The sequence below is a fragment of the Phyllobates terribilis genome, unplaced genomic scaffold (assembly GCF_046119375.1).
Source record: "Phyllobates terribilis strain yellow unplaced genomic scaffold, ASM4611937v1 Scaffold_1__5_contigs__length_1240528914, whole genome shotgun sequence".
Classification (NCBI taxonomy): Eukaryota; Metazoa; Chordata; class Amphibia; order Anura; family Dendrobatidae; genus Phyllobates; species Phyllobates terribilis.
In genome coordinates this window covers 431,294,039-431,308,253 of record NW_027362761.1, presented here as the reverse complement: position 1 = coordinate 431,308,253, position 14,215 = coordinate 431,294,039, and the positions used below count along the sequence as shown (strand labels likewise).

The window sequence follows — 14,215 nt, the reverse complement described above, 5'->3', positions numbered from 1 at the left end:
TGCATCAGCCCCCACGGGGTCCATAGAGGAGGGCGCCGCCTCCTGGTGGTAGGTGATAGCAGGGCGCCGGGGGTTTATAGCGCCACTGGTTGCAGATTCACGGAGCACCCTTATGGCCCTGTCCTTAAATTGGGCAAAGGTCAGGTCGGGGTTCTGAAAGAACATGAGGCGCAGCTGGGCTCTGTGGGCGCTGGACAGCAGACCTTCTATGAATTGTTCTGTTAGCAGTTTATCCATTTCCTGCACACTGCCAGGGTCAGTTTGTTGGATAGCCCTCAGGGCTTCCTGCAGATTTAGGGCATAGTCTCTGATGCTGTCCTGTGCCCGCTGCTTACATCCATAGAACCTCATTTTAATCTCAGCGGAGGTACGTGTGTCAAAGGTACCCCGCAGCCGGGCTAGAATACCCTTCACAGTCCTTTTCTCCTCAGTGGGCCATGATTTTACCTCCCTTTGGGCAGCGCCAGTTAACTGCCCTGTTAGTATGCTGACCTTCTGTTCCTCTGTCAGGGGGTAAACGTGGAACAAACTGTATAGCCTTTCCTTGAAGTCAGTTAGGGCATGGGGCTCCCCTGAGTATTTGGGCAGCCAGGCCGCTCCAGGGATGTAGGGCAGGGAAAAGGGCATCACCGCTGCTGCAGCTGCGTTGGTGGTAGTGGGCGCCTCTGTGTCCGACATCTTCCTCCCCCTAGTTAAGCGTGGCCTACCTTCCGACGATCCTCTTCTGTAGGCCGCGGCTCCGCTGCTGCTGCTATGGACGAGGACCTGGCGTCGCGTCCTGATGACGTCAGCGTCGCTCTCTCTCCCTTCCAGGACCTTGCGCAGCGTCGGTGCGTGGGGCGGAGCTTCGGATCTCGCGCGGTTTTGACGTCCACGCCCCTCTTCTTCCCGCGCGGCGTCCTGAAGATGGCGTCCGATGGCGGGAAACAGCTGCGGATGGCGGGAAGACGGCAGAAGACGGCGGGAAACGGTCCAAGATGGCGTCTGATGGCGGGAATCGGCTCCGGATGGCGGGAAACGACTCCGGACGGCGGGAAACTTCGCCACAGGTAAGTTACAAAAGTCTCTTTCAGGCACGCAGTACCCGGTGGTTGCGGGCACGAAATCCTGCCGACTACGCCAAAGCTGACTCGCCCCCTGGGCCGTGGGGCACTCGGATCCGGGCAGTAGGGGAACGATGGGAGTAGTAGTGGCAACCCGGTTCCGTGGCTCAGGGTGGTCAGGCCAGTGGTAGTCCGTTATGTGCTGATGTTTATGTCCGACTACGCCACCCGTGGATTTGCGGTCATTAGGAACCGCCGCTGCATGCAGACCGCTGGGGCTGATGAGGTGTGCAGCTAGGGTAGTGTGACTCCCCACGGGAAGAGTGCGGCCCCAGGGCAGTATAGTGGATGGTGGGAGTGATGGTAGTGAGGGTCCCAGTGCTGATAGTGCTGGAGAAGCAAGGAGCACACAGACAACAGGTTGCAGTCCAGGGTCTTTACTAGAACAGGTAAATTGACCCATAAACAGTCCCGGCTAGGAGGGGGACCTGGATGTCTGAGAGCAACGGGGAAATTGGCCCTGGTCAGGGTGAGGGTGTAGGCCTACCGTGCTTTCTGCGCTCCTTCTGGCTATCTCCTCGTTATAGGGTAACAGCCCACGTTTCCGAGCTTTCCGTGTATTCTCGCCTGTATGGCCTGCGACGTGGGTTCCTTTCTGCTTCCAGCCTTGTACGGCTTTACTGGTCCCTTCGATTGTGGCAGGGCCTCCAGGCTTCTTAGGCCAAGGAATATACAGTCCCTTGCGGACTGGTTCTCTGCTGGGGGATGTGGAATCCTTCCAGCCTCAGACACCAAAGTCTGGTAAGGTCAGTCTCTGATTTGCCAAGACAGGCCTGCTTAGCCTCTCGCCTCTGGCTTGTGGCTCTCCTCCTGCCACACTTCCTCTTAGGTGCAGTGCAACTGTCTGTCCCTGCTCTGCTCTGGGACACGTCTCAGTGCTGAGACAGGCCATCCAGTTCTCCCTAACCCTGTCCCCAGCACCAGCTTTTATAGGGGCAGCCTGCTCCCCCTACTGGCCTGAGACAGGAGGCATTGCATGCTAATGTTCCCCTGACTAGAGAACCTCCCCCTTGCTCTCAGACACAGCTTTAATTACACTTGTGGCATCCAGGCCAGGGTGACACACATGCCGCAGCAAGATCATTTTCATGCATGATAATGCCCAGTCTCATGCTGCACATAACACATCTGCATCTCTGGCTGCTATGGGCATAAAAGGGGACAAACTTATGGTGTGGCACCCATGCTCCCCTGACCTCAACCCCATTGAGAACCTCTGGAGCATCATCAAAAGGAGTGTCTATGATGGAGGGAGGCAGTTCACATCTAAGCAACAGCTCTGGGAGGGTATTCTGTTCTCATGCAAAACAATTGAAGCAGAAACCTGCTCCTTTCGAACAAGCGGTCCTATGTGCAAATGTAACATCGCCTAGAATAAAGTTTTGAGTTGAAAACTGTTTGATTTCAGTTTGTAATAACCTGCTAATGCTTATAATTTCAAAAATGACTATTTTTTTGTTCTTTATTAAAATGAAAAGGTTGAAAACTCTGCTGTGCATAATAATTTGGAACATGCATTTTGAGTGCAGTTTGAGTTTTTTATTTTTTTAAAAATATACTGTTATCATAGGCAGTTTGTACAAAAACCTTTCAGTTGTACTCTAATAGTTATTTGACTGGAAAATTACAATGACTGCAATTCATATAGGTAATTTGGGAAAATCTGAGAAAATATTATTTGCATAATAATTTGGAACACAGTGTATATAAATCCATGTAACCAGCATGGATTTATATAGTGTGACCGTAAAGAATGTTAAAAAATAAATCTATACTTACCTTCTGATGGCCCTCGCAGTCTTTATTCGCTCCGTCCTGGCTTGCCGGCAGCTCGCAGTATGTGGCAACCCAGGGGTCTTGTTACCACAGTAATAGAAATATTACGTCTGAGAGCAAGTGGGAGGTTTCTCTGGTCAGGAGCCCTAAGCATGCAACACCGCCCGCCCAGACCTGGGAGGGGAGGAATCTGCCCTTATAAACTGGGTCTGGGGCGGGATTAGGTCAGTCAGAGCCTGGAGAGGGAAAGCAAGAACTAGGAGCTCTGTAGGAGCAGGAGCGAGTGCCAGGGGCTGGAAGCCAGATAGCTCGCCCTGGCTGAAGACACTAAGACCGGACACGGAGTCCGAGGCTGTGGGGACATCCAGGTCCAGCAGCAGAATACAACCGGCAGGGGATTCCAGGTCCTCTGGCCATAGAAGCCCGGAGGCACGGTCACAAGCAGGGGACCAGCACCACCATCGTGGAGCGGAGGCTAACAGAAGGCCCCAAGTCACCGGCCATACGGGTGAGCACCACACGGTACACTCAGGGACGTGGGCTACTTCTACCCGCATGCAGCAAGGTAGCCAGGAAGAGTGCAGATAGACGGGGAGGCCTACAACTCCACCTGGCCAGAGGAGATCCTGCTTGCTCACAGACTGACCAGGCCTCTACTGCTAACCAGTAGGGTCTGCTTTATAACACCAGTAAAGACCCTGAACTGCACTGCACAGACTCTGAGTTGTTCCTGCTGCGCTAGTGCACCATCACTCCCATCATCCACACCAACTGCCCTGAGGCTATACTTCTCCCGTGGGGAGTCATCCCATTCTTAGCTGCACACACAACACCGACCTCAGCGGTCTGCCTTGCAGCGGTGGTCCCCACTGACCGCAATCCACGGGTGGCGTAGTCGGACCATCATCATACCAATAACCCTGCCACTGATTTGACCACCCTGGGCACGGACCGGGTCATCGCCACGGAGACTACAACCCCCAGCGATCCGGCTCCGGGTATTCCCCGCACGCACGTGCACGCACAACACAGGCCCAGGGGGTGAGTCAGGTACACTACACTGAAGGACCTGCCGTCACATGACTAAATGACGTCAGCGCAGGTCCTTCAGTCCACCGCGAGCTGCCGGCAAGCGAAGACAAGTTCACCGCGGGCCATCAGAAGGTAAATATAATATTTATTTTATTCTTTTTTTAACAGGTACTATGGTACCCGGGTCCGGAGGAGAGTCTCCTCTCCCCCAGACCCGGGTACCATCCGCACATTGAAACGCATGTAATCCGCATGTGTACATGTAGTGATGCGTAATCCATGCGTTCCAATGAAAGTCAATGAAGGCGAAAACGCAGCGCTTCCGCAAAATAATTGGTAGTGCTGCGTTTTTTTCCGCAATGATAATCCGCAGCGGAAATTTCCACAGCATCTGCACAGCACATGTGGATTATCATTGGGGAACATGGCAGTCCTTCTACCAAGCGTTTTTAAAGCATTTCTGCAGTGTTTTTGCTGCAGCGGAAACGCTTAAAAAAAGCATCGTGGACACACAGCCTTAGAGCGCAGTACACAGCAGGCACAGTACACAGCAGTGTGAGAGCCCAGTACACAGCAGTGTCAGAGCCCAGTACACAGCAGTGTCAGAGCCCAGTACACAGCAGGCACAGTACACAGCAGTGTCAGAGCACAGTACACAGCAGTGTCAGAGCCCAGTACACAGCAGGCACAGTACACAGCAGTGTCAGAGCACAGTACACAGCAGGCACAGTACACAACAGTGTCAGAGCACAGTACACAGCAGTGTCAGAGTCCAGTACACAGCAGGCACAGTACACAGCAGTGTCAGAGCACAGTACACAGCAGCCACAGTACACAGCAGTGTCAGAGCACAGTACACAGCAGTGTCAGAGCACAGTACACAGCAGTGTCACAGCACAGTACACAGCAGGCACAGTACACAGCAGTGTCAGAGTCCAGTACACAGCAGGCACAGTACACAACAGTGTCAGAGCACAGTACACAGCAGTGTCAGAGCACAGTACACAGCAGTGTCACAGCACAGTACACAGCAGGCACAGTACACAGCAGTGTCGGAGCACAGTACACAGCAGTGTCGGAGCGCAGTACACAGCAGGCACAGTACACAGCAGTGTCGGAGCGCAGTACACAGCAGTGTCGGAGCGCAGAACACAGCAGGCACAGTACACAGCAGTGTCAGAGCACAGTACACAGCAGTGTCAGAGCGCAGTACACAGCAGGCACAGTACACAGCAGTGTCAGAGCGCAGTACACAGCAGGCACAGTACACAGCAGTGTCAGAGCGCAGTACACAGCAGTGTCAGAGCGCAGTACACAGCAGTGTCAGAGCGCAGTACACAGCAGTGTCAGAGCACAGTACACAGCAGTGTCAGAGCACAGTACACAGCAGTGTCAGAGCGCAGTACACAGCAGTGTCAGAGCACAGTACACAGCAGTGTCAGAGCACAGTACACAGCAGTGTCACAGCACAGTACACAGCAGGCACAGTACACAGCAGTGTCAGAGTCCAGTACACAGCAGGCACAGTACACAACAGTGTCAGAGCACAGTACACAGCAGTGTCAGAGCACAGTACACAGCAGTGTCACAGCACAGTACACAGCAGGCACAGTACACAGCAGTGTCGGAGCACAGTACACAGCAGTGTCGGAGCGCAGTACACAGCAGGCACAGTACACAGCAGTGTCGGAGCGCAGTACACAGCAGGCACAGTACACAGCAGTGTCAGAGCGCAGTACACAGCAGGCACAGTACACAGCAGTGTCAGAGCGCAGTACACAGCAGTGTCAGAGCACAGTACACAGCAGTGTCAGAGCGCAGTATGCAGGAGGAGGTGCAGCGCAGGAAGCACTGACTAGTGACTACACTACACATGCCAGGCTCCCACATCCCGCAGTAGCAGCGGTCACATGACCTAGCCCATTCCTTCCTTTCCTCACTGGACAGTGGATGACTTCCTCCGCGAGTTCTGATTGGTTGGCTCGGCTCCGGACTCCTCCCCTATCCCGCTGCTCCATTGGCTGGCGCAGTGACGCTGCGGTTCGGTGACGCGCTGCCTGTCGGGATCCCTGTTGTCGGTGTTGGCGGAGGTTCCGGGCGGTGGACTGGGCTGCAGGTACCGGAAAGCTGTGGGATGGTGGAGGAGAGAAGGAGGGAGGTGTTCCTGCAGGATGCCGGGAGGGCTTGTAGGGAGGTGCCGGGAACACGGCGGAGTGTGGAGCAGCTGGAGTCAGCGGGCCGGGCTGGCTGTAGTGTCCTGTACTGTGTAATGTAGTCGCCCGGTGTCCTGCCATTGTCACAGTCCTGTGCCCTCCCGGTACCACAGTCCTGTGCATGCAGCTCCAGGGCAGCATTATGTACTTCTCCTGACCTCTGTGTAATGAGGTGTCTGCGCCTTTAAGAGCCTGTACAAGCTCCATGCAATCAATGGCAGCGACTGACAGCAGCCCCATCTGTCCTGGCAGGGGAGTGCTCGGTGCCAGGGAGCGTGTGTGATATCACATGACCTGTGCACTACACGCCCCAGGTATGTGGTAGTGATGCCACCGAGCTCAGACTTTTTAGGTTTGGGCTTGTCCATTGGGTGGTTATGTTTAGAGTAACTCCAGAGCGCCCCCACAGTCTGTTCCAATCCGTAGAGGTAAAGACAGATTCTCAGGTTTGGGAGTCCTCTCCTACCATGGGATTGGGAATAACATCTCGATCACTGGGGATCTGAGCCCCAGGGCTCTGCATTGCCCGGGGTGATTGGAGCAGCGGTCGATCATGCTCACGGCTGCTCCGTCTGTTATTATGAGAGCTCTGAAGAGCAGCAGAGCTCAGTGTTCAGCTATTTCCATGGGCCCTTTAAGAATGAATGGAGCGTTAGTGTGTATGGCCGACAACTGCTCCATCCATGTTCAGAGCCCTTATTCTCAGGATTGGTGGCAGCCCACGGTGGTCAGGCCGCGGATAACTTTCAGCCCTTAGGGTTAGTGCCCACGATGCAGAAACGAAGCAGAAATTTTCCTGAGCATTTCTGCATCTACTTGGCAGAAAAACGCGTGCGGTTTTTACATGCGTTTTTGACTCGTATTTGATGCGTATTTGCCATGCGTTTTTCCAATGCATTGTATAGGCAAATACGTATGCAGAAACGCGCAAGAATTGGTCATGTCCGTATTTTTTCTGCGAGTAAAATCTGCGTAGAAAAAATCCTGACCAAGTGCACAGAACTTGCAGAATGTCATAGGAAGTCATGGTATAAGGTATGCAATGCGTTTCTGGAGCGTTTACGCGCTGCAAATAATCATCAAAAATGCATCGTGGGCACACAGCCTTAGAATACCCCTTTAAGGTGCTCTTGGGTTGATATTTGGCAAAACAGCCTTTTTTGAGAAACCTCATTACGGGTGATGAGCCGGGGTAATGATGTCACCGATCAGCAGAACGCCTGTTCGTCAAGTGATCGCAGTGTTTATGCTGATATAACATTTTTTTGTCTGTAGCTCATTGGCCCCTCGAAGTGGGGAATGTGCTTCTTATAAGGTGATGCTGTGTGGGGACCGATCAATCATAATAACCATTGGTTTCCCCAAGTCGTTTTTGTGGCCTTTGTGAATTAGCAATAAATGGCGCTTGTATATAGTAGACGGCGCTTGTTAATGGACCAACATCGTCCTAAGTAGACCTGGGCTCTGGGTTCACACCTGTGTTTGGAGATCAGTTTTAGGAATAAAAAAAGAATTGCCATAATCAAAAGGGTTTTTTGTGAAAGAGGACCCCAAACACTCTAAAATAACAGCGCAGTGCTCAACCTCCCCAGGTCCAGCATTTGTTCTCAGCTGCTGCTCAGGTATTGGTGTTTTGGCTGCAGCGGTGACGTCACATTTACCTCGGCACAGCTGCTGAGCTCTGTGATTGGCTCCTGTGGAGATGGGTGCTGTTTGTGTGACGTCACCGCTGCAGCCAAAACTCTGATACCGGAGCAGCAGAAGATTGTGAGCCCCAATGGGGACAGGGATAATAATGTCTATGCGTAATATAGCGATATATAAGAGCAGAAAAGTCTTAGTTGCGAGTTCCTACAGTGTGGAGTTACATGGCATATGCTGCCATTAGTATCTCATGTTAAACCAATAATGTATACTGCCAAGTAAATGCGGTTTATGGGATAAATCTGTATGGTATAGTGCAGCCGGCCGGTGTAAATCTGTACGGTATAGTGTTGCCGGCCGGTGTAAATCTGTACGGTATAGTGTTGCCGGCCGGTGTAAATCTGTACGGTATAGTGCGGCCGGAACGGTGTAAATCTGTACGGTATGGTGCGGCCGGCCGGCCGGTGTAAATCTGTATGGTATGGTGCGGCCGGCCGGTGTAAATCTGTACGGTATGGTGCGGCCGGCCGGTGTAAATCTGTACGGTATGGTGCGGCCGGCCGGTGTAAATCTGTCCGGTATAGTGCGGCCGGCCGGTGTAAATCTGTCCGGTATAGTGCGGCCGGCCGGTGTAAATCTGTCCGGTATAGTGCGGCCGGCCGGTGTAAATCTGTCCGGTATAGTACGGCCAGCCGGTGTAAATCTGTCCGGTATAGTGCGGCCGGCCGGTGTAAATCTGTCCGGTATAGTGTTGCCGGCCGGTGTAAATCTGTACGGTATAGTGCGGCCGGCCCGTGTAAATCTGTACGGTATAGTGCGGCCGGCCCGTGTAAATCTGTACGGTATAGTGCGGCCGGCCCGTGTAAATCTGTACGGTATAGTGCGGCCGGCCGGTGTAAATCTGTCCGGTATAGTGTTGCCGGCCGGTGTAAATCTGTCCGGTATAGTGCGGCCGGCCCGTGTAAATCTGTCCGGTATAGTGTTGCCGGCCGGTGTAAATCTGTCCGGTATAGTGTTGCCGGCCGGTGTAAATCTGTACGGTATAGTGCGGCATATACCAACAGCTGTGGCTAAAAGAACATTGTTTGGGCCTCTGTTGGGTGAAGGCAGATTGTGAATGCCACTTAGTCACACTGGGGTTGTATCTGTAGACTACTCTCAGGTCACAATTGCACACATAGTGACAGTCTGGTGCCCGTGTTGGCACATTTCATACCTATCAATCAGTGCATCAGTTTGGGGGCGAGTAGCGTCCATGCGCCGTACCTTTTCCAGTGATGCTTCGGTGTGCTGCCGGTTACTGGACTTCTTTCAGCCAGACGGGCATGTGGCCTCTTCTTTATTGTGTTATTGTAGATCGTTCTGGGCTGTTGTTTTTTGTTTTTTTAGGTTGTGTGCCCACGATGAGTTTTTGATACTGCGTTTTTTTGCAGCTAAAATATGAGAATCTTCCATTTCCAGCAGAGCGGATTGGATTTATAGAAATCTCATTTCCACTGTGTTTTTTTTTAACTCTGTGTTAGCTGACCTGCGGTGCGTATATCAAATCCGCAATATTCCAATTTCTCTTGCGGGTACGCGGAGTCATATGTGCAGATTTTCCCCATAGACTTGCATCAGATGTGGGAAATGTGCAGGTAGAAAAAGCACTTGCATTTTTAGTCTTTTTCTGCAGCTGAAGGGCATCAAAAATACATATAATCCACACATGACTGTATCAATACAGTTTTGTCCAATCCAAATACCAGAAAGTATGAAAACCAAAGCAGCTTTATTTAAAGCACGACACCAACAAGAGACTAAAAATGCAGCATCAAAAATGTCATAAAAACGCAATGAAAAAATGCAAGTAACCTAATAGGTGCAGAAAATCAGCAACATCTAAAGCTCATAATGGGAACAAAGCCTTAAAGATTCAGGGGTAGACTAAACCTTTTTTTTTTTTTTTACAGGGCTCCATACTGAAACAAACAATATTGTGATAATAAGAGGCATCCTATGTAGTGAGATAATAGTACGTCAGGAGGAGTTCTTGTGTGTGTGCCCTGACTCGGCTCGTTGTAGGGCATTCCTCACATAACTCGTACAGGCCAGCGCTAATAGTCTGTGTGCGGACTGTCCGTCCAGCTGGAAAGTGGCATCACGGCTACTGACCTTCTGTGCATTGCACATTATACTTGCAGATTGTGATCGCTGTTGCTTTATTAGGAATCTGTTTAATTTGATGTTTTTGTGTCTGTTGTGAGCCTCCCTTGTTTTGGTGGATTACTTACTGCAGCCATCATACAGTAAAGCTGTACTATGTTTACAGCCACACAAAGCTGTGTGATCTCCAGACTTAGTCAATTGTTTTTTATTATCCAGTTGGCAGGAGGATGATTTGAGAACACCGAGCTTAGTTGTACATCTTAGTGCGCATTCACATGTCAGTTTTTCACATATGTGATGTCCGTTTTTGTCACAGATGGCACTCATACCTGTGATAGTCTATAAGGCTGTTCACATGTCTGTCATTTTTTTGTGCTCCGTGCAAAGTCTCGGAGACGTGCGATATTGATCCGAGTGTCGTATGAAACTCCACAATGAAATTCTATGGATCCATGAAATGCCAGCCATGTGCTGTCCGTTTTCCCTGACTAAGAGGGCTCGTTCACACGAATATATTTTTGGTCCGAGTGCTGTCTGCGAAAAAACTTACAGCACTCGGACCAATGTTATTCAATGGGACAGTGCAGATGAGCAATTTTTTTTCTTTCGCTGGCCGAATCTGAATGTAAAAAAATTGCATCGTGCACTAGTTCCTTCCATACATCACATGAGTCTCACCTATTCAAGTCTATGGGTGCGTGAGAAAAATGTGATGCCATACGGACAATCAGTACGGCATCTGATTTTTACGGATACATTGCAATTTTGTCACATGGGAAACTGTAAATGGTCTTTGTAAATGATTAATAGCTGCTGCTGTAAAAAGACACGGATTGTATACAGACTGCACAAAATTGAGTAAAAAATTGTCCCACTTTCTGGATGAAACTCTGAATGTATTTTTATATGCTCTCGTGAACTGACCCTCAGAAAGCGATGCAGTGGCGTATCTCTAGGATTGGTGGGAGGCTGACCTCTGTGATTCCCACCACTCTTAAAAATGAAGATGATGCAGTGCTAATCTAGCTTTTTCAGTATTTTTATGCACAGTTAGGTGTCCAGGGGTGCCACAGCGCAGGGAACATTTAGAAGACCCCGCACTGTAACCCCTTTTTTTTCTCAGGGTCTTTGGCCATCAAAAGTTGAACCCCTGTCATTAAAGTACCACTGCAGCATTTTCTTTCTTTAATTTCAGCCCTTAAGTGATGCTACTAACGTAGGATCCCTGTACCTATTATTCTACACGCCACTCCCCGTCTTCATCCGCCACCTTTGAACCGCAACTCCTGATTGATCAGAAGTCAGAGGTAACGGTCACAAGCTCTCAATGTAAGTCTGAGAGCAAGAACGAGGCTCTCATAGATTTGCATTGAAAAGTAAAAGTGACCTCCATCTCGCTCCTGCAAACACTAGAGCGATCCAGCAGGTCACAGGCTGTTGGAGACCGACCGGAACGGCTTGGAGAACAGCAGAAGATGGCGGATAGTAAGTATAAGACTAAGTGCAGGGGCCTTAGATTAGTAGCACCACCTCAGCGCTGCAATAAAAAAATCCCTGGAGTGGTGCTTTAATGTGAAGGCCTATAGGCTTCACTTTATGGTGGACCAAAAAGAGAAACTGAGCTCCAAATTGCAGATGTGAACATAGCCTAAAAGCCCCGCATAAATTTTAATAGCTGTCAGCACAAATATCTCCCCCAACTCCCTAATATGAAAGAACACTCAGCCAAGTGGCTTACATCGAGGGAGACCAAAAGGATCTGCTGCTGAAATTCAGGCTGGATCCTTCTCTCTACTGAGATCTATCTTGGGATAATTGGAAGGTCCCCATACACATTAGACTGTTGGTCGACAATGGCAGGTTCGGCCGACTTTAGTATAATGCAGGGGTGCACAAGCTGCAGTCTACGCTGCTGCTGATAATTGTGGCCCCCACTGTGCTAAAACACAGCTGATTGCTCACTTGTCTCTGTGTCCAGAGTTGTTTTTTTTTCCCCACGGGCTGATTGACTTGCATTGCCGAGTGCGATCTGAATATCTGATCAAACTCTGACATGCTGTGATTTTTTTTTTTTTTTGGACCGTCTCGGTCGCTTAGGTGGGCAACCCCTTTAAGACTTTTTCAATAGAGAGGAGCCTTCTGGATCCTGCCTTCTGGTTGGAGCAAATAAGGGATTGAATGAGAAAAACGCTATTTAGTCAGTAAATCACCGGGTTAGCACTCATGCTATAGGTACACTGCTGGCCAAAAGTATTGGCACCCCTGCAATTCTGTCAGATAATACTCAGTTTCTTCCTGAAAATGATTGCAATCACAAATTCTTTGGTATTATTATCTTCATTTAATTTACTTGCAAGGAAAAAACACAAAAGAGAATGAAGCAAAAATCAAATCATTGATCATTTCACACAAAACTCCAAAAAAGGGCCGGACAAAAGTATTGGCACCCTCAGACTAATATTTGGTTGCACAACCTTTAGCCAAAATAACTGCGAACAACCGCTTCCGGTAACCATCAATGAGTTTCTTACAATGCTCTGCTGGCATTGTAGACCATTCTTCTTTGGCAAACTGCTCCAGGTCCCTGATATTTGAAGGGTGCCTTCTCCAAACTGCCATTTTGAGATCTCTCCACAGGTGTTCTATGGGATTCAGGTCTGGACTCATTGCTAGCCATCTTAGAAGTCTCCAGTGCTTTCTCTCAAACCATTTTATAGTGCTTTTGGAAGTGTGTTTTGGGTCATTGTCCCGCTGGAAGACCCATGACCTCTGAGGGAGACCCAGCTTTCTCACACTGGGCCCTACATTATGCTGTAAAATTTGTTGGTAGTCTTCAGACTTCATAATGCCATGCACACGGTCAAGCAGTCCAGTGCCAGAGGCAGCAAAGCAACCCCAAAACATCAGGGAACCTCCGCCATGTTTGACTGTAGGGACCGTGTTCTTTTCTTTGAATGCCTCTTTTTTTTTCCTGTACACTCTATGTTGATGCTTTTTCCCAAAAAGCTCTACTTTTGTTTCATCTGACCAGAGAACATTCTACCAAAACGTTTTAGGCTTTCTCAGGTAAGTTTTGGCAAACTCCAGCCTGGCTTTTTTATGTCTCGGGGTAAGAAGTGGGGTCTTCCTGGGTATCCTACCATACAGTCCCTTTTCATTCAGACGCCGACGGATAGTACCGGTTGACACTGTTGTACTCTCGGACTGCAGGGCAGCTTGAACTTGTTTGGATGTTAGTCGAGGTTCTTTATCCACCATCCGCACAATCTTGCGTTGAAATCTCTCGTCAATTTTTCTTTTCCGTCCACATCTAGGGAGGTTAGCCACAGTGCCATGGGCTTTAAACTTCTTGATGACACTGCGCACGGAAGACACAGGAACATTCAGGTCTTTGGAGATGGACTTGTAGCCTTGAGATTGCTCATGCTTCCTCACAATTTGGTTTCTCAAGTCCTCAGACAGTTCTTTGGTCTTCTTTCTTTTCTCCATGCTCAATGTGGTACACACAAGGACACAGGACAGAGGTTGAGTCAACTTTAATCCATGTTAACTGGCTGCAAGTGTGATTTAGTTATTGCCAACACCTGTTAGGTGCCACAGGTAAGTTACCGGTGCTGTTAATTACACGAATTAGAGAAGCATCACATGATTTTTCAAAGGGTGGCAATACTTTTGTCCACCCCCTTTTTTAGGTTTGGTGTGGAATTATGTCCAGTTTGGCTTTGGGACAATTCTTTTTGTGTTTTTTCATGGAAGACAAATTAAATGAAGATAATAATACCCAAGAATTTGTGATTGCAATCATTTTCAGGAAGAAACTGAGTATTATCTGACAGAATTGCAGGGGTGCCAATACTTTTGGCCAGCACTGTAGGTATCTCTCCTAGGTGGTGAGATGCCAGGATTTTGGTACAACCGCTATCAGTTTTGTACATACAGGTCTGATTCCTCATGGGTTTTGGTGTGTATCCCGATCTGTGTCAGATATGAGAGCCTCCCGCATCCTATGAGTAGAGTTTGTGCACACACATTCACATGCAAAAGCAAATGTCAGCATAGGATTTTGGTGGTGATGTGAGAATCTGCTGTTCAGAAGAGCCACGGTTTATCGGACTGAGTAGTGAATGGTGTAAGGCGTTTCTGGGCAGGCTAATGCCTTCTTGGTTTGGTGATTCGCATGGCTCGGTGATGCTTGTGTAGACCCAGCCTGCTCACCTGGTCTCACACTGTAATTATCACCAGTCATGAGTGTAAATCTGAGACCTGTAGCCGGAGGTTCAGCTCAGGGTAAATTTTATA

General features: G+C 49.5%; 1 protein-coding gene across 2 annotated transcripts in view; it reads left to right on the top strand.

The window, feature by feature from the left end:
• Positions 1-5,882: 5,882 nt before the first annotated feature.
• FER (FER tyrosine kinase) overlaps positions 5,883-14,215 on the top strand; it is a 340,421-nt gene continuing 332,088 nt past the window's right edge. For both annotated transcript variants that reach the window (XM_073677555.1, XM_073677564.1), the window contains exon 1: positions 5,883-6,027. The gene's annotated coding sequence lies outside the window, so the exon portion shown is untranslated. The remainder of the gene's footprint in view (positions 6,028-14,215) is intronic.